Source organism: Lissotriton helveticus, unplaced genomic scaffold (assembly GCF_964261635.1).
Source record: "Lissotriton helveticus unplaced genomic scaffold, aLisHel1.1 SCAFFOLD_404, whole genome shotgun sequence".
In the NCBI taxonomy this organism is placed as follows: Eukaryota; Metazoa; Chordata; class Amphibia; order Caudata; family Salamandridae; genus Lissotriton; species Lissotriton helveticus.
Genome location: NW_027612035.1, coordinates 461827 through 478719, shown reverse-complemented (window position 1 = coordinate 478719; position 16893 = coordinate 461827). Strand labels below are relative to the sequence as shown.

Genomic DNA, 16893 nt, shown 5'->3' with positions numbered 1-16893 from the left:
AGCTGCAGCTCTCTGGGTTAACCCTCGCAGTGCGTGACATTTACCTCTGAAGAAGGAGAATGTGAGCTGCAGCTCTCTGGGTTAACCCTTGCAGTGCGTGACATTTACCACTGAAGCAGGATAATGTGAGCTGCAGCTCTCTGGGTTAACCCTCGCAGTGCGTGACATTTACCTCTGAAGCAGGAGAGTGTGAGCTGCAGCTCTCTGGGTTAACCCTAGCAGTGCTGGCATTTACCTCTGAAGCAGGAGAATGTGAGCTGCAGCTCTCCGGGTTAACCCTTGCAGTGCATGACATTTACCACTGAAGCAGGAGAATGTGAGCTGCAGCTCTCCGGGTTAACCCTCGCAGTGCATGACATTTACCTCTGAAGCCGGAGAATGTGAGCTCCAGCTCTCTGGGTTAACCCTCGCAGTGCTGGCATTTACCTCTGAAGCAGGAGAATGTGAGCTGCAGCTCTCCGGGTTAACCCTCGCAGTGCATGACATTTACCTCTGAAGCAGGAGAATGTGAGCTGCAGCTCTCCGGGTTAACCCTTGCAGTGCATGACATTTACCTCTGAAGCAGGAGAATGTGAGCTGCAGCTCTCCGGGTTAACCCTCGCAGTGCATGACATTTACCACTGAAGCAGGAGAATGTGAGCTGCAGCTCTCTGGGTTAACCCTTGCAGTGCTGACATTTACCTCTGAAGCAGGAGAATGTGAGCTGCAGCTCTCTGGGTTAACCCTCGCAGTGCATGGCATTTACCTCTGAAGCAGGAGAATGTGAGCTGCAGCTCTCTGGGTTAACCCTTGCAGTTCATGGCATTTACCTCTGAAGCAGGAGAATGTGAGCTGCAGCTCTCTGGGTTAACCCTTGCAGTGCTGACATTTACCTCTGAAGCAGGAGAATGTGAGCTGCAGCTCTCTGGGTTAACCCTCGCAGTGCATGGCATTTACCTCTGAAGCAGGAGAATGTGAGCTGCAGCTCCCTGTGTTAACCCTCGCAGTGCATGGCATTTACCTCTGAAGCAGGAGAATGTGAGCTGCAGCTCTCCGGGTTAACCCTCGCAGTGCATGGCATTTACCTCTGAAGCAGGAGAATGTGAGCTGCAGCTCTCTGGGTTAATCCTCGCAGCGCATGACATTTACCTCTGATGCAGGAGAATGTGAGCTGCAGCTCTCCGGGTTAACCCTCGCAGTGCATGACATTTACCTCTGATGCAGGAGAATGTGAGCTGCAGCTCCCTGGGTTAACCCTCGCAGTGCATGACATTTACCACTGAAGCAGGAGAATGTGAGCTGCAGCTCTCCGGGTTAACCCTTGCAGTGCTGACATTTACCACTGAAGCAGGAGAATGTGAGCTGCAGCTCTCTGGGTTAACCCTTGCAGTGCTGACATTTACCTCTGAAGCAGGAGAATGTGAGCTCCAGCTCTCTGGGTTAACCCTCGCAGTGCTGGCATTTACCTCTGAAGCAGGAGAATGTGAGCTGCAGCTCTCTGGGTTAACCCTCGTAGTGCATGGCATTTACCTCTGAAGCAGGAGAATGTGAGCTGCAGCTCTCTGGGTTAACCCTCGCAGTGCATGACATTTACATCTGAAGCAGGAGAATGTGAGCTGCAGCTCTCTGGGTTAACCCTTGCAGTGCTGACATTTACCTCTGAAGCAGGAGAATGTGAGCTCCAGCTCTCTGGGTTAACCCTCGCAGTGCTGGCATTTACCTCTGAAGCAGGAGAATGTGAGCTGCAGCTCTCTGGGTTAACCCTCGCAGTGCTGGCATTTACCTCTGAAGCAGGAGAATGTGAGCTGCAGCTCTCTGGGTTAACCCTCGTAGTGCATGGCATTTACCTCTGAAGCAGGAGAATGTGAGCTGCAGCTCTCTGGGTTAACCCTCGCAGTGCATGACATTTACCTCTGATGCAGGAGAATGTGAGCTGCAGCTCCCTGGGTTAACCCTCGCAGTGCATGACATTTACCACTGAAGCAGGAGAATGTGAGCTGCAGCTCTCCGGGTTAACCCTTGCAGTGCTGACATTTACCACTGAAGCAGGAGAATGTGAGCTGCAGCTCTCTGGGTTAACCCTTGCAGTGCTGACATTTACCTCTGAAGCAGGAGAATGTGAGCTCCAGCTCTCTGGGTTAACCCTCGCAGTGCTGGCATTTACCTCTGAAGCAGGAGAATGTGAGCTGCAGCTCTCTGGGTTAACCCTCGTAGTGCATGGCATTTACCTCTGAAGCAGGAGAATGTGAGCTGCAGCTCTCTGGGTTAACCCTCGCAGTGCATGACATTTACCTCTGAAGCAGGAGAATGTGAGCTGCAGCTCTCTGGGTTAACCCTCGCAGTGCTGACATTTACCTCTGAAGCAGGAGAATGTGAGCTGCAGCTCTCTGGGTTAACCCTCGCAGTGCGTGACACTTACCTCTGAAGCAGGAGAATGTGAGCTGCAGCTCTCTGGGTTAACCCTCGCAGTGCTGACATTTACCTCTGAAGCAGGAGAATGTGAGCTGCAGCTCTCTGGGTTAACCCTCGCAGTGCATGACATTTACCTCTGAAGCAGGAGAATGTGAGGTGCAGCTCTCTGGGTTAACCCTCGCAGTGCATGACATTTACCTCTGAAGCAGCAGAATGTGAGCTGCAGCTCTCCGGGTTAACCCTCGCAGTGCATGACATTTACCTCTGATGCAGGAGAATGTGAGCTGCAGCTCTCCGGGTTAACCCTCGCAGTGCATGGCATTTACCTCTGAAGCAGGAGAATGTGAGCTGCAGCTCTCTGGGTTAACCCTCGCAGTGCGTGACACTTACCTCTGAAGCAGGAGAATGTGAGCTGCAGCTCTCTGGGTTAACCCTCGCAGCGCTGGCATTTACCTCTGAAGCAGGAGAATGTGAGCGGCAGCTCTCTGGGTTAACCCTCGCAGTGCGTGACACTTACCTCTGAAGCAGGAGAATGTGGGCGGCAGCTCTCCGGGTTAACCCTCGCAGTGCATGACATTTAGCTCTGAAGCAGGAGAATGTGAGCTGCAGCTCTCCGGGTTAACCCTCGCAGTGCATGACATTTACCTCTGAAGCCGGAGAATGTGAGCTGCAGCTCTCTGGGTTAACCCTTGCAGTGCTGACATTTACCTCTGGAGGAGAATGTGAGCTGCATCTCTCTGTGTTAACCCTCCCAGTGCATGACATTTACCTCTGAAGCAGGAGAATGTGAGCTGCAGCTCTCTGGGTTAACCCTCGCAGAGCATGACATTTGCCTCTGAAGCAAGAGAATGTGAGCTGCAGCTCTCTAGGTTAACCCTCGCAGTGCTGACATTTACCTCTGAAGCTGGAGAATGTAAGCTGCAGCTCTCCGGGTTAACCCTCGCAGTGCTGACATTTACCTCTGAAGCAGGAGAATGTGAGCTGCAGCTCTCTGGGTTAACCCTCGCAGTGCTGACATTTACCTCTGAAGCTGGAGAATGTAAGCTGCAGCTCTCTGTGTTAACCCTCGCAGTGTGTGACATTTACCTCTGAAGCAGGAGAATGTGAGCTGCAGCTCTCCGGGTTAACCCTCGCAGTGCTGACATTTACCTCTGAAGCAGGAGAATGTGAGCTGCAGCTCTCTGGGTTAACCCTCGCAGTGCTGACATTTGAATGTCTGACATAATATCGACAGACAGAATATCGAACTACAAAAATATCGGAGCAAAAATATCGACATCAAAAATATCGGAATGCTATCTCCATAAAGGTAAGTACAAAAATATCGAAAAAAAAATATCGTAGTACAAAAATATCGTAATTACAAATATCGTTTTTTTAAATGTATTAATAATAATGTACAAATAATTGTAAAATACATATAATTTTACAAATATTAAATAAAAATATTAAAACAAAATTAAAACTAATACATATACATATAAAAAAAATAAAACACTTAATAATTTAATGTAATTTTATTTTTTTTATTGTTATTTAATTGATTTAATGTAATATTTTTTTGTTTTTACCCTGTACGCCTGTACCCCAAAAACCCAAAACTGACCCTGAACCCTAAAAATATCCCTGTACCCCAAAAACCCAAAACTGACCCTGAACCCTAAAAATACCCCTTTACCCAAAAACCCAAAACTGACCCTGAACCCTAAAAATACCCCTTTACCCAAAAACTGAAAACTGACCCTGAACCCTAAAAATACCCCTTTACCCAAAAACTGAAAACTGACCCTGAACCCTAAAAATACCCCTTTACCCATGAACGGAAAACTGACCCTGAACTCTAAAAATACCCCTTTACCCAAAAACTGAAAACTGACCCTGAACCCTAAAAATACCCCTTTACCCATGAACTGAAAACTGACCCTCAACCCTAAAAATACCCCTTTACCCATGAACTGAAAACTGACCCTGAACCCTAAAAATACCCCTTTACCCATGAACTGAAAACTGACCCTGAACCCTAAAAATACCCCTTTACCCAAGAACTGAAAACTGACCCTGAACCCTAAAAATACCCCTTTACCCATGAACTGAAAACTGACCCTGAACCCTAAAAATACCCCTTTACCCATGAACTGAAAACTGACCCTGAACCCAGAAAATACCCCTTTACCCAAGAACTGAAAACTGACCCTGAACCCTAAAAATACCCCTTTACCCAAAAACTGAAAACTGACCCTGAACCCTAAAAATACCCCTTTACCCATGAACTGAAAACTGACCCTGAACCCTAAAAATACCCCTTTACCCATGAACTGAAAACTGACCCTGAACCCTAAAAATACCCCTTTACCCAAGAACTGAAAACTGACCCTGAACCCTAAAAATACCCCTTTACCCAAAAACTGAAAACTGACCCTGAACCCTAAAAATACCCCTTTACCCAAGAACTGAAAACTGACCCTGAACCCTAAAAATACCCCTTTACCCATGAACTGAAAACTGACCCTGAACCCTAAAAATACCCCTTTACCCATGAACTGAAAACTGACCCTGAACCCTAAAAATACCCCTTTACCCAAGAACTGAAAACTGACCCTGAACCCTAAAAATACCCCTTTACCCAAGAACTGAAAACTGACCCTGAACCCTAAAAATACCCTTTTACCCATGAACTGAAAACTGACCCTGAACCCTAAAAATACCCCTTTACCCATGAACTGAAAACTGACCCTGAACCCTAAAAATACTCCTTTACACAAAATTAATTAATATAATTTAATTACCAATTAATTATTAATTAACAATAACAATAAAGTAAATATATTAGCACATTAGCTGTAATTAATTTAATTTAATAATTAATATTATTTTTCCCAATTAATTAAATAAGAATATCAAAAAATTATATATAAAAAAATTACTATAATTAATGTAATAAACTAATTAATATTCATTAATTACCAATTAATTATTAATTAAAATATGTACAAACATATAATAATTAATTAATTATTATTAAATTACTTCCCACCCTATCCCCCTATAAACCCATAACCCGCTACAGAACATATAAAATTACTATAATTGATGTAATCAACTAATTAATATTCATTAATTACCAATTAATTATTAATTAAAATATGTACAAACATATATTAATTAATTAATTATAATTAAATTACTTCCCACCCTATCCCCCTATAAACCCATAACCCGCTACAGAACATATTAAATTACTATAATTAATGTAATCAACTAATTAATATTCATTAATTACCAATTAATTATTAATTAAAATATGTACAAACATATATTAATTAATTAATTATAATTAAATTACTTCCCACCCTATTCCCCTATAAACCCATAACCCGCTACAGAACATATTTATCAATTAATCAATTAATTAAAAATAATTAAAAATTAATTCTCAATTAATTAATTAATAATTCCTACTAATTAATAATTAATTTAACATAATTAAATTACTTCCCACCCTATTCCCCTATAAACCCACAACCCGCTACAGTAGTAAAAGACAATATTTAATTAAATTACATTAAAAATAAATAATAAAACATAATAAATACAATATAATATACACTAAATTTATTTAAAAATTGATATTAGTAACATCAAAGTTATTAATTTCGATATTGTTAACATCGATATTTACAACTTCGATATTACTGATATCATACCAATATCGATATTTAGACTGTCGATATTACTTACCTTCGATATTTTTGTATATCGATATTTAAACTTCGATATTTTGGTATATCGATATTTAAAACTCGATATTTTGTCTGTGTACCCTGACATTTACCTCTGAAGCTGGAGAATGTAAGCTGCAGCTCTCTGTGTTAACCCTCGCAGTGTGTGACATTTACCTCTGAAGCAGGAGAATGTGAGCTGCAGCTCTCTGGGTTAACCCTCGCAGTGCGTGACATTTACCTCTGAAGCAGGAGAATGTGAGCTGCAGCTCTCCGGGTTAACCCTCGCAGTGCATGACATTTACCTCTGAAGCAGAAGAATGTGAGCTGCAGCTCTCTGGGTTAACCCTCGCAGTGCTGATATTTACCTCTGAAGCAGGAGAATGTGAGCTGCAGCTCTCCGGGTTAACCCTTGCAGTGCTGACATTTACTTCTGAAGCAGGAGAATGTGACCTGCAGCTCTCCGGGTTAACCCTCGCAGTGCTGGCATTTACGTCTGAAACAGGAGAATGTGAGCGGCAGCTCTCCGGGTTAACCCTCGCAGTGCTGGCATTTACCTCTGAAACAGGAGAATGTGAGCGGCAGCTCTCCGAGTTAACCCTCACAGTGCATGACAATTACCTCTGAAGCAGGAGAATGTGAGCTGCAGCTCTCCGGGTAAACCCTCACAGTGCATGACATTTACCTCTGAAGCAGGAGAATGTGAGCTGCAGCTCTCCGGGTTAACCATCGCAGTGCATGACATTTACCTCTGAAGCAGGAGAATGTGAGCGGCAGCTCTCCGGGTTAACCCTCGCAGTGCTGGCATTTACCTCTGAAACAGGAGAATGTGAGCTGCAGCTCTCTGGGTTAACCCTCGCAGTGCTGACATTTACCTCTGAAGCAGGAAGATGTGATCTGCAGCTCGACGGGTTAACCCTCGCAGTGCATGACATTTACCTCTGAAGCTGGAGAATGTGAGCTGTAGCTCTCTGGGTTAACCCTCGCAGTGCATGACATTTACCTCTGAACCAGGAGAATGTGAGCTGCAGCTCTCCGGGTTAACCCTCGCAGTGCTGACATTTACCTCTGAAGCAGGAAGATGTGATCTGCAGCTCGACGGGTTAACCCTCGCAGTGCATGACATTTACCTCTGAAGCTGGAGAATGTGAGCTGTAGCTCTCTGGGTTAACCCTCGCAGTGCATGACATTTACCTCTGAACCAGGAGAATGTGAGCTGCAGCTCTCTGGGTTAACCCTCGCAGTGCTGACATTTACCTCTGAAGCAGGAGAATGTGAGCTGCAGCTCTCCGGGTTAACCCTCGCAGTGCTGACATTTACCTCTGAAGCAGGAAGATGTGATCTGCAGCTCTCTGGGTTAACCCTTGCAGTGCTGACATTTACCTCTGAAGCAGGAGAATGTGAGCTGCAGCTCTCTGGGTTAACCCTCCCAGTGCATGACATTTACCTCTGAAGCAGGAGAATGTGATCTGCAGCTCTCCGGGTTAACCCTCGCAGTGCTGGCATTTACCTCTGAAGCAGGAGAATGTGAGCTGCAGCTCTCTGGGTTAACCCTTGCAGTGCATGACATTTACCTCTGAAGCAGGAGATGTGAGCTGCAGCTCTCTCGGTTAACCCTCGCAGTGCTGACATTTACCTCTGAAGCAGGAGAATGTGAGCGGCAGCTCTCTGGGTTAACCCTTGCAGTTCTGACATTTACCTCTGAAGCAGGAGAATGTGAGCTGCAGCTCTCTCGGTTAACCCTCGCAGTGCATAACATTTACCTCTGAAGCAGGAGAATGTGAGCTGCAGCTCTCTGGGTTAACCCTTGCATTGCATGACATTTACCTCTGAAGCATGAGAATGTGAGCTGCAGCTCGCTGGGTTAACCCTCGCAGCGCTGGCATTTACCTCTGAAGCAGGAGGATGTGAGCTGCAGCTCTCTGGGTTAACCCTCGCAGTGCATGACATTTACCTCTGAAGCAGGAGAATGTGAGGTGCAGCTCTCTGAGTTAACCCTTGCAGTGCTGACATTTACCACTGAAGCAGGAGAATGTGAGCTGCAGCTCTCTGGGTTAACCCTCGCAGTGCTGACATTTACCTCTGAAGCAGGAGAATGTGAGCTGCAGCTCTCTGGGTTAACCCTCGCAGTTCATGACATTTACCTCTGAAGCAGGAGAATGTGAGCTGCAGCTCTCTGGGTTAACCCTCGCAGTGCTGACATTTACCTCTGAAGCAGGAGAATGTGAGCTGCAGCTCTCTGGGTTAACCCTCGCAGCGCTGGCATTTACCTCTGAAGCAGGAGGATGTGAGCTGCAGCTCTCTGGGTTAACCCTCGCAGTGCATGACATTTACCTCTGAAGCAGGAGAATGTGAGGTGCAGCTCTCTGAGTTAACCCTCGCAGTGCTGACATTTACCTCTGAAGCAGGAGAATGTGAGCTGCAGCTCTCCGGGTTAACCCTCGCAGTGCTGACATTTACCACTGAAGCAGGAGAATGTGAGCTGCAGCTCTCTGGGTTAACCCTCGCAGTGCTGACATTTACCTCTGAAGCAGGAGAATGTGAGCTGCAGCTCTCTGGGTTAACCCTCGCAGTTCATGACATTTACCTCTGAAGCAGGAGAATGTGAGCTGCAGCTCTCTGGGTTAACCCTCGCAGTGCATGATACTTACCTCTGAAGCAGGAGAATGTGAGCTGCAGCTCTCTGGGTTAACCCTCGCAGTGCTTGACATTTACCACTGAAGCAGGAGAATGTGAGCTGCAGCTCTCTGGGTTAACCCTCGCAGTGCTGACATTTACCACTGAAGCAGGAGAATGTGAGCTGCAGCTCTCTGGGTTAACCCTTGCAGTGCTGACATTTACCTCTGAAGCAGGAGAATGTGATCTGCAGCTCTCCGGGTTAACCCTCGCAGTGCTTGACATTTACCACTGAAGCAGGAGAATGTGAGCTGCAGCTCTCTGGGTGAACCCTCGCAGTGCATGACATTTACCTCTGAAGCAGGAGAATGTGAGCTGCAGCTCTCCGGGTTAACCCTCGCAGTGCGTGACACTTACCTCTGAAGCAGGAGAATGTGAGCTGCAGCTCTCCGGGTTAACCCTCGCAGTGCATGACATTTACCTCTGAAACAGGAGAATGTGAGCTGCAGCTCTCGGGGTTAACCCTCGCAGTGCTGACATTTACCTCTGAAGCAGGAGAATGTGAGCTGCAGCTCTCTGGGTTAACCCTCGCAGTGCTGACATTTACCTCTGAAGCAGGAGAATGTGAGCTGCAGCTCTCTGGGTTAACCCTCGCAGTGCTGACATTTACCTCTGAAGCTGGAGAATGTGAGCTGCAGCTCTCTGGGTTAACCCTCGCAGTGCATGATACTTACCTCTGAAGCAGGAGAATGTGAGCTGCAGCTCTCTGGGTTAACCCTCGCAGTGCTTGACATTTACCACTGAAGCAGGAGAATGTGAGCTGCAGCTCTCTGGGTTAACCCTCGCAGTGCTGACATTTACCACTGAAGCAGGAGAATGTGAGCTGCAGCTCTCTGGGTTAACCCTTGCAGTGCTGACATTTACCTCTGAAGCAGGAGAATGTGATCTGCAGCTCTCCGGGTTAACCCTCGCAGTGCTTGACATTTACCACTGAAGCAGGAGAATGTGAGCTGCAGCTCTCTGGGTGAACCCTCGCAGTGCATGACATTTACCTCTGAAGCAGGAGAATGTGAGCTGCAGCTCTCCGGGTTAACCCTCGCAGTGCGTGACACTTACCTCTGAAGCAGGAGAATGTGAGCTGCAGCTCTCCGGGTTAACCCTCGCAGTGCATGACATTTACCTCTGAAACAGGAGAATGTGAGCTGCAGCTCTCGGGGTTAACCCTCGCAGTGCTGACATTTACCTCTGAAGCAGGAGAATGTGAGCTGCAGCTCTCTGGGTTAACCCTCGCAGTGCATGACATTTACCTCTGAAGCCGGAGAATGTGAGCTGCAGCTCGCTGGGTTAACCCTCGCAGTGCTGACATTTACCTCTGAAGCAGGAGAATGTGAGCTGCAGCTCTCTCGGTTAACCCTCGCAGTGCATAACATTTACCTCTGAAGCAGGAGAATGTGAGCTGCAGCTCTCTGGGTTAACCCTTGCAGTGCTGACATTTACCTCTGAAGCAGGAGAATGTGAGCTGCAGCTCTCTGGGTTAACCCTCACAGTGCATGACATGTACCTCTGAAGCAGGAGAATGTGAGCTGCAGCTCTTTGTTAACCCTCGCAGTGCATGACATTTACCTCTGAAGCTCTGATGTAGAACAAATGAGGACACGAAATTCTTCAGCCATGAAAATTATGATTACGTTTTAACTGTGAAACTATGTGACAACAATTGAATTGATGTTACTCTTTTGGTCTGTCCTTACGATGTAGCAATTCTTATACAATTATGTTAAAAATTAGACAGTGCATCTATATAGAAATAGGCACTGGATGAATGTGGAAGTATGCCTGTATATCTTCAGTAGGAACCATGTACCAACTATGTGCTGAATATTGATCATCTCCTTCGCAATTGCATTGCAAATGCTTTTTTGATAAACGGTTGGTGCAAATAAACATATATTTTTGAAAACTCATTATACTTGGCTGTTCACAATTTGTCTTTTCCTAATTTAAAGGTCCACTTTGTTATTAAATTTCCTAAATGTTTTTTTCACACTTGAAGAAAAAATGATGATCATAGTCCGAATTTCCGTCGACGAGCCGTACTCGTCAGCACATTACACAACCTCGCATTTCATTAGCGACAAAAAAGTTAAAATCTCAAAGAAACCTGGTCCTACGCTTGGCTAGGAAAAACCCAGGCAACAACTCGTCTCTCGGCAGGTCGGGTAGGATCTCCTTTTACGCCGATGATATTCTCCTGTACCTAGCCAACCCTCGATCCTCAATTCACAGGTTATTGCATATTCTTGCCCTCTTTCGACAGTACTCGGGTTATATAATTAACTGGGACAAGTCATTGATTTATGTCCTCAGTGGAGAGCCCCCACGTCTTCCCCCAGGCTGCAGCGCCGATATAATCACAGGCGGTTTCCGCTATCTGGGCATTTGTGTCACGAGGAATGAGGACATTTTCTATCAGAAGAAACTCCTAACTCCCCTGCATCGCCTCTGGGCTGACGTGAAGCACTGGAAGACACTGTCCCTTACTCTATTGGATAGAGCTGCCCTATTTAAAATGAAGTGGTATGCTCAGACGTGAGTCTCTTGCTCACTTTGCCACTGGATTCAAGCAAGCCGGGCTGAAGACGGCTGAAATGCCAGAAACCGCTCCTCGGAAGCTTGTTTCCGTCCAGGGAAGGCATGGCTTGGCAGTTCGGGCTGGACTGTTCCCATGAGGCACATGGTCAGACTGATTTGCATATGGCCATGTCTGAACTGGGGTGGCAAAGTGGGCTAAAGAACGGTGATGGATTAAACCCAGATCTGTTGACTGGGTGTGAGTGTTTGATTGGTTCAGATGCTCCGTCCATCACCACCCCCATTTGTACCACTTTGTTCGCCATATGTTTCCAGGGTATGCTCAGACGTGAGTCCCTTGCTCACTTTGCAACTGGATTCAAGCAAGCCGGGCTGAAGACGGCTGAAATGCCAGAAACCGGTCCTCGGAAGCTTGTTTCCGGTCCAGGGAAGGCATGGCTTGGCAGTTCGGGCTCGACTGTTCCCATGAGGCACAGGGTCAGACTGATTTGCATATGGCCATGTCTGAACTGGGGTGGCAGAGTGGGCTAAAGAATGGTGATGGATTAAACCCAGATCTGTTGACTGGGTGTGAGTGTTTGATTGGTTCAGAGGCTCCGTCCATCACCACCCCCTTTTATACCACTTTGTTTGCCATAAGTTTAAAGGGTATGCTCAGACGTGAGTCCCTTGCTCACTTTGCAACTGGATTCAAGCAAGCCGGGCTGAAGACGGCTGAAATGCCAGAAACCGGTCCTCGGAGGCTTGTTTCCGGTCCAGCGAAGGCATGGCTTGGCAGTTTGGGCTAGACTGTTCCCATGAGGCACAGGGTCAGACTGATTTGCATATGGCCATGTCTGAACTGGGGTGGCAGAGTAGGCTAAAGAACGGTGATGGATTAAACCCAGATCTGTTGACTGGGTGTGAGTGTTTGATTGGTTCAGATGCTACGTCCATCACCACTCTTATGGATTCAGCATACAGGATGGACGGTCTTAATATATCTGCGGGCAATTACGTACGAGCATTGTATGGAGTGCTCGGACATCTACCCAACTATACTCTGACCTCTACCACAGTTTCGACCTGGCATGCGGCAACCGCCACGCTGTGTTGGAAGGGGAAAATTACGCAGGTTATTTAATTTCTGGAATCGTGCAAATTGGGTATGCTCTAGAGTCATCCAGGGTTTGAAAAGTGGGATTTGATTGGTCTCTCCACGTTTGGGGACCTGTGGGCCAAAGGTGCGGTGGTTCCATTTGGCGAGCTACAATTAAAATACCAACTGCTTGAGGGGGAAACGTTTGGTTATCTTCAGGCAGGTAGTGCATTGTGTAAGGCAATTCCCGAGGGCTCCGATCTACCCGTCTCCTCGCCTCTGGAAGATAGCCTTCTAGACAATTATCTCCCGCATAAGGCCATCGCCCTGACCTACCGTAAAATACTTAATAATTCACCGGAGACTCTCGACAAACTACGCACAAAATGGTGCGATGACGTGGGAGACTTAAGTGACGAAGATTGGAGGAAGGCCCTGGCTTCTCCCCGGGAGGTGGCTGTCTGTTCCTGTTTCAAGCTCATACAGCTTAAAATACTTCACAGGGCCTATTATACCAGCGCGGTACTTGTTAAAATGGGTCTCTCTGATTCCCCACTCTGTTCCCGAGGCTGCGGTTCCACGGGCACCTTCTTACACCAGTGGTGGGACTGTCCTGTTCTTCAACAGTACTGGAGTGCGATTTTGTCCACCATGTCCCAAATATGCCATAAACCTATAGAAACCTCTCTTTGACTTTGTCTCCTAAATATTTGGTACGCAACTGACCTCTCTCGAACTGAACAAAAATGGGTTTTGCTGGGCTCTATAATAGCAAAACTCAACATAGCCAGAACCATTCCTCCAATGGTGCCCCAAAACAGGGACTGGGCGGCCGACATGGACTGGTGCATGCAGGCTGAAAGAGTGGTATAAGAGAGCAAGGGATGCCCAGGTAAATAGACAAAAATATGGGGCCCCTGGAACGAAAGCAGAGGTCTTCTGTGCACTCCCTTTGGTGATGGTTCCCCATTTAATATTGATAACGAGACACTTTAAGGTTTAATACCAGTGTGTGACCGAAATATTATTATATTGATTATAGTTACCTTATGTTTATTTCATGTGATTCGACTATCTTGACAACTGCTGTCTTTTTATGTTTTTGTATTCTTTTTATATTGTTTTTCGTTGCTTCTCTCAATAAAAAAGATTTATCAAAAACATAATAATGAAGGTCGTCGAGGTGCAGCCCTGTGAGAGGCAGGCCGTGCACGCAGCTTTATTTCAGAAGAGTGCGGGATCAATAAGGAAGCAGCAGCTGTGTGATAGCCAGGCCGAGCACACTTCAGGAGAGTGCAGGATCAGTAATGAAGGTCGCAGAACTGCTGCTGTGTGATAGCCAGGCCGAGTAATTCACTTCAGAAGAGTGCAGGATCAACAATGAAGGTCACAGAGCTGCAGCTGTGTGACAGACATACCGAGTACTTCACCCCCGAAGAGTGCAGGATCAATAATAAAGGTACAGAGCTGCAGCTGTGTGATAGCCAGGCCGAGCACACTTTAGAAGAGTGCAGGATCAATAATGAAGGTTGCAGCGCTGCAGCTGTGTGATAGCCAGGCCGAGTACTTCACTACAGGAGAGTGCAGGACCAGTAATGAAGGTCACAGAGCTGCAGCTGTGAGATAGCCAGGCCGAGCACACTTCAGAAGAGTGCAGGATCAATAATGAAGGCCACGAAGCTGCAGCTGTGAGATAGCCAGGCCGAGCACAAGGCTCCACTTCAGAAGAGAGCAGGATCAATAATGAAGGTCGCAGAGCTGCAGCTGTGTGATAGCCAGGCCGAGCACACTTCAGAAGAGTGCAGGATCAATAATGAAGGTCACAGAGCTGCAGCTGTGTGATAGCCAGGCCGAGCACACTTCAGAAGAGTGCCGGATCAATAATGAAGGTCTGAGATCTCCAGCTGTGTGACAGCCAGGCAGAGTACTTCACTACAGAAGAGTGCAGGATCAATAATGAAGGTCACAGAGCTGCAGCTGTGTGATAGCCTGGCCGAGCGCACTTCAGAAGAGTGCCGGATCAATAATGAAGGTCTGAGATCTCCAGCTGTGTGACAGCCAGGCAGAGTACTTCACTACAGAAGAGTGCAGGATCAATAATGAAGGTCACAGAGCTGCAGCTGTGTGATAGCCAGGTCGAGCACGAGGCTTCACTTCAGAAGAGTGCAGGATCAATACTGAAGGTCACAGAGCTGCTGCAGCTGTGTGATAGCCAGACAGACTTCTGTTCACCATAGATGAATTATTAACAAAGTCTCCGACCCACATGCTGTGTGATTGCCGGGCTGAGCACAGGGCTTCTCTGCAGAAGAGTGACGGATCATTAACAAAAGTCAGAGCCTCCCAATGTCTGATAGCAAGGCCGAGCACAAAGTGAACAAAATCACCATTGTACATTCGTGAGTGACAGTTGTAGATGGTAGATGGCAGATGGCTGATGGAGCTGCATTTTGAAATGATTGTTCTAAAAGGAAATTAAAGGAAGCATTGGCATAGCCAATAGATCTCGCCCTTGGGACCTTATAAGTGTTTAGCCATGCAACAGTTGATGTTGTTGCACCAAGGATATTGTGCTGCATACCTAAATACTTATAAGGTCTCAAAGGTGAGACCTATTGGCTATGCGATTGGATGCAATTAATTGATTACTCAAACCCACAGATTAATAAGTATTATAAACATCCATTTTACATAAATGCACATCCTGGATAAACAGAAATGCGGCAGCGAACGTGATATGTCCGTGCTATGTTTGCCAGAGGCTGGAGTTTGGGTGTGCTGGGGTCCATGCACAGCTTCGTGGTACGGACTCATTGCACCTGACATTATCTGTTTACTTGTGTTCACAATAGTTGTACTTCAGAGAGCCAACCTGCCTTCAGGCTTCTGTCATGCCTGCATAGTCAAATCTTTCATTCAAGGCCAAACTCCCCTCATAAAGCACAGCACACTTCAACAAGTACGTCTTTAGAAGAGGAAATCACAAAATCCCACGTGTGTAATGAGTTCTGGAAATCTAAAATGTTGATAGCAATTGTTCCCCCTTGACAAAAAATAAAGAAAAAGAATGCTAAAATCCATCACCCACATTAAAGATAATCGCAAGGCTGCATTGCTGGTAGTGATATTTTAAACACACTATGGCCAACCAGCGTCTTTCCGGTTCCTACTTATAGAAAGTAGATTTATTTCAAGAAAACACTTCCAAGCTGTGTTTATCGGAAGCATTGCTAAGTGGTGCTATTCGTTTAGAGTATTTTCAAGCTGTGAACAGGCCCCAGACGTGAAGAGAGAGGGAGCAAGTGTGAACTGGAGGAGGCACAAGAGATGGGGGTGGAGAGAGAGGGAAGGGATTGCAATAGAGGAGAAGGGAAGTGGAACACAGGATGAGAGGGAGAGTGTGGATGAGTGACATCTGGGCACACACCTAGCGCCTCGAAGCCAGCAGCGGTGCAGTGCTTGGTGATGGCTGCACTCCCACGAGTGCTCAGCTGATACAGTGTGCTGTACGTGTGCTGCCTCTAGGCACTATATCTAGTGAGTGTTGCAGCTTCCATTGCAAACCGTGGTAATAAGGCTTTGTGCAGCGCCGAGAGAGCAGCTGTTATTACTGCAAGGCGCTGTCCAAACCTCAGTGGGGTCTGTGAGAGGGTACGACGAAGACTGCCTTCCATGCACTGCACGACTGTAACCGATGCCAGCATAGTGAGCTCTGCTGCAGCCTTTGTGCACATGAACACACATGACCTCCACTGACCCTCTTCACAGGTCGCCCGCTGTTCTTTAACTCCAAAGACAGCGTAGATACATTCTCACACACAGCAAGAGTTAGAAAGAGCGCACCGACTCAGCCCTCACAGCGCTACAGGCTGGCAGCCTGATTCCGAGTTTGCTGGAGGCGGATCATGCGCCAAGCAGCAGTGACTGGGCCTTTGAGCGCTATACATAGAGCAGACAGGACGTCCGCTGCCGTTTGGCAGACGCCCAGGTCCCTGCTTTCTGCAGTCTCCGCCTAGAAGACAGACCGTCGCTTTCTAAAGTTTATACCAGAGAGGAAAGGGGAACAGCCCTACGCTCAGTGTTCTGCTGAATCCAGAGAGACATGCAAAAACGGAAAAGAGAACATTGAAGGAGCAGGGAGAGATTTACACAAGGAGAACTAGGAAGAGGAAGAATAAATGGTAGATGGAACAAGCAATAGCCGCCTGGCCATGAAAGTGACACGGCCGTGCGGCGTGAAAGGGAAATGAAGAGCTGACGAGGAGGGAGAGGGAGGGGGTAGGCAGCAGCGCGGCGCAAAAGTGAAAGGGAAATGAACAGCTGACAAAGAGGGAGTGGGATGGGGAGGGGTTAGGCGACCGCGCAAAAGTGAAAGGGAAATGAAGAGCTGACGAGGAGGGGGGTTAGGGGAGGGGAATCACGCACGCACTGTAAGGCTTAATGAGCCATTACAGAAAGCCACATGGCAGCTGTGCACGCCGCACGCGCTTGTGCGTG

The 16893-nt window shown here is 47.0% G+C and overlaps 1 protein-coding gene across 1 annotated transcript in view; it reads left to right on the top strand.

Annotated features, from left to right (window-relative positions):
* The window catches only part of LOC144807604 (uncharacterized), a 272324-nt gene that overhangs the window by 220742 nt on the left and 34689 nt on the right, over positions 1-16893 (top strand). The gene's annotated exons all lie outside the window — the stretch shown is intronic.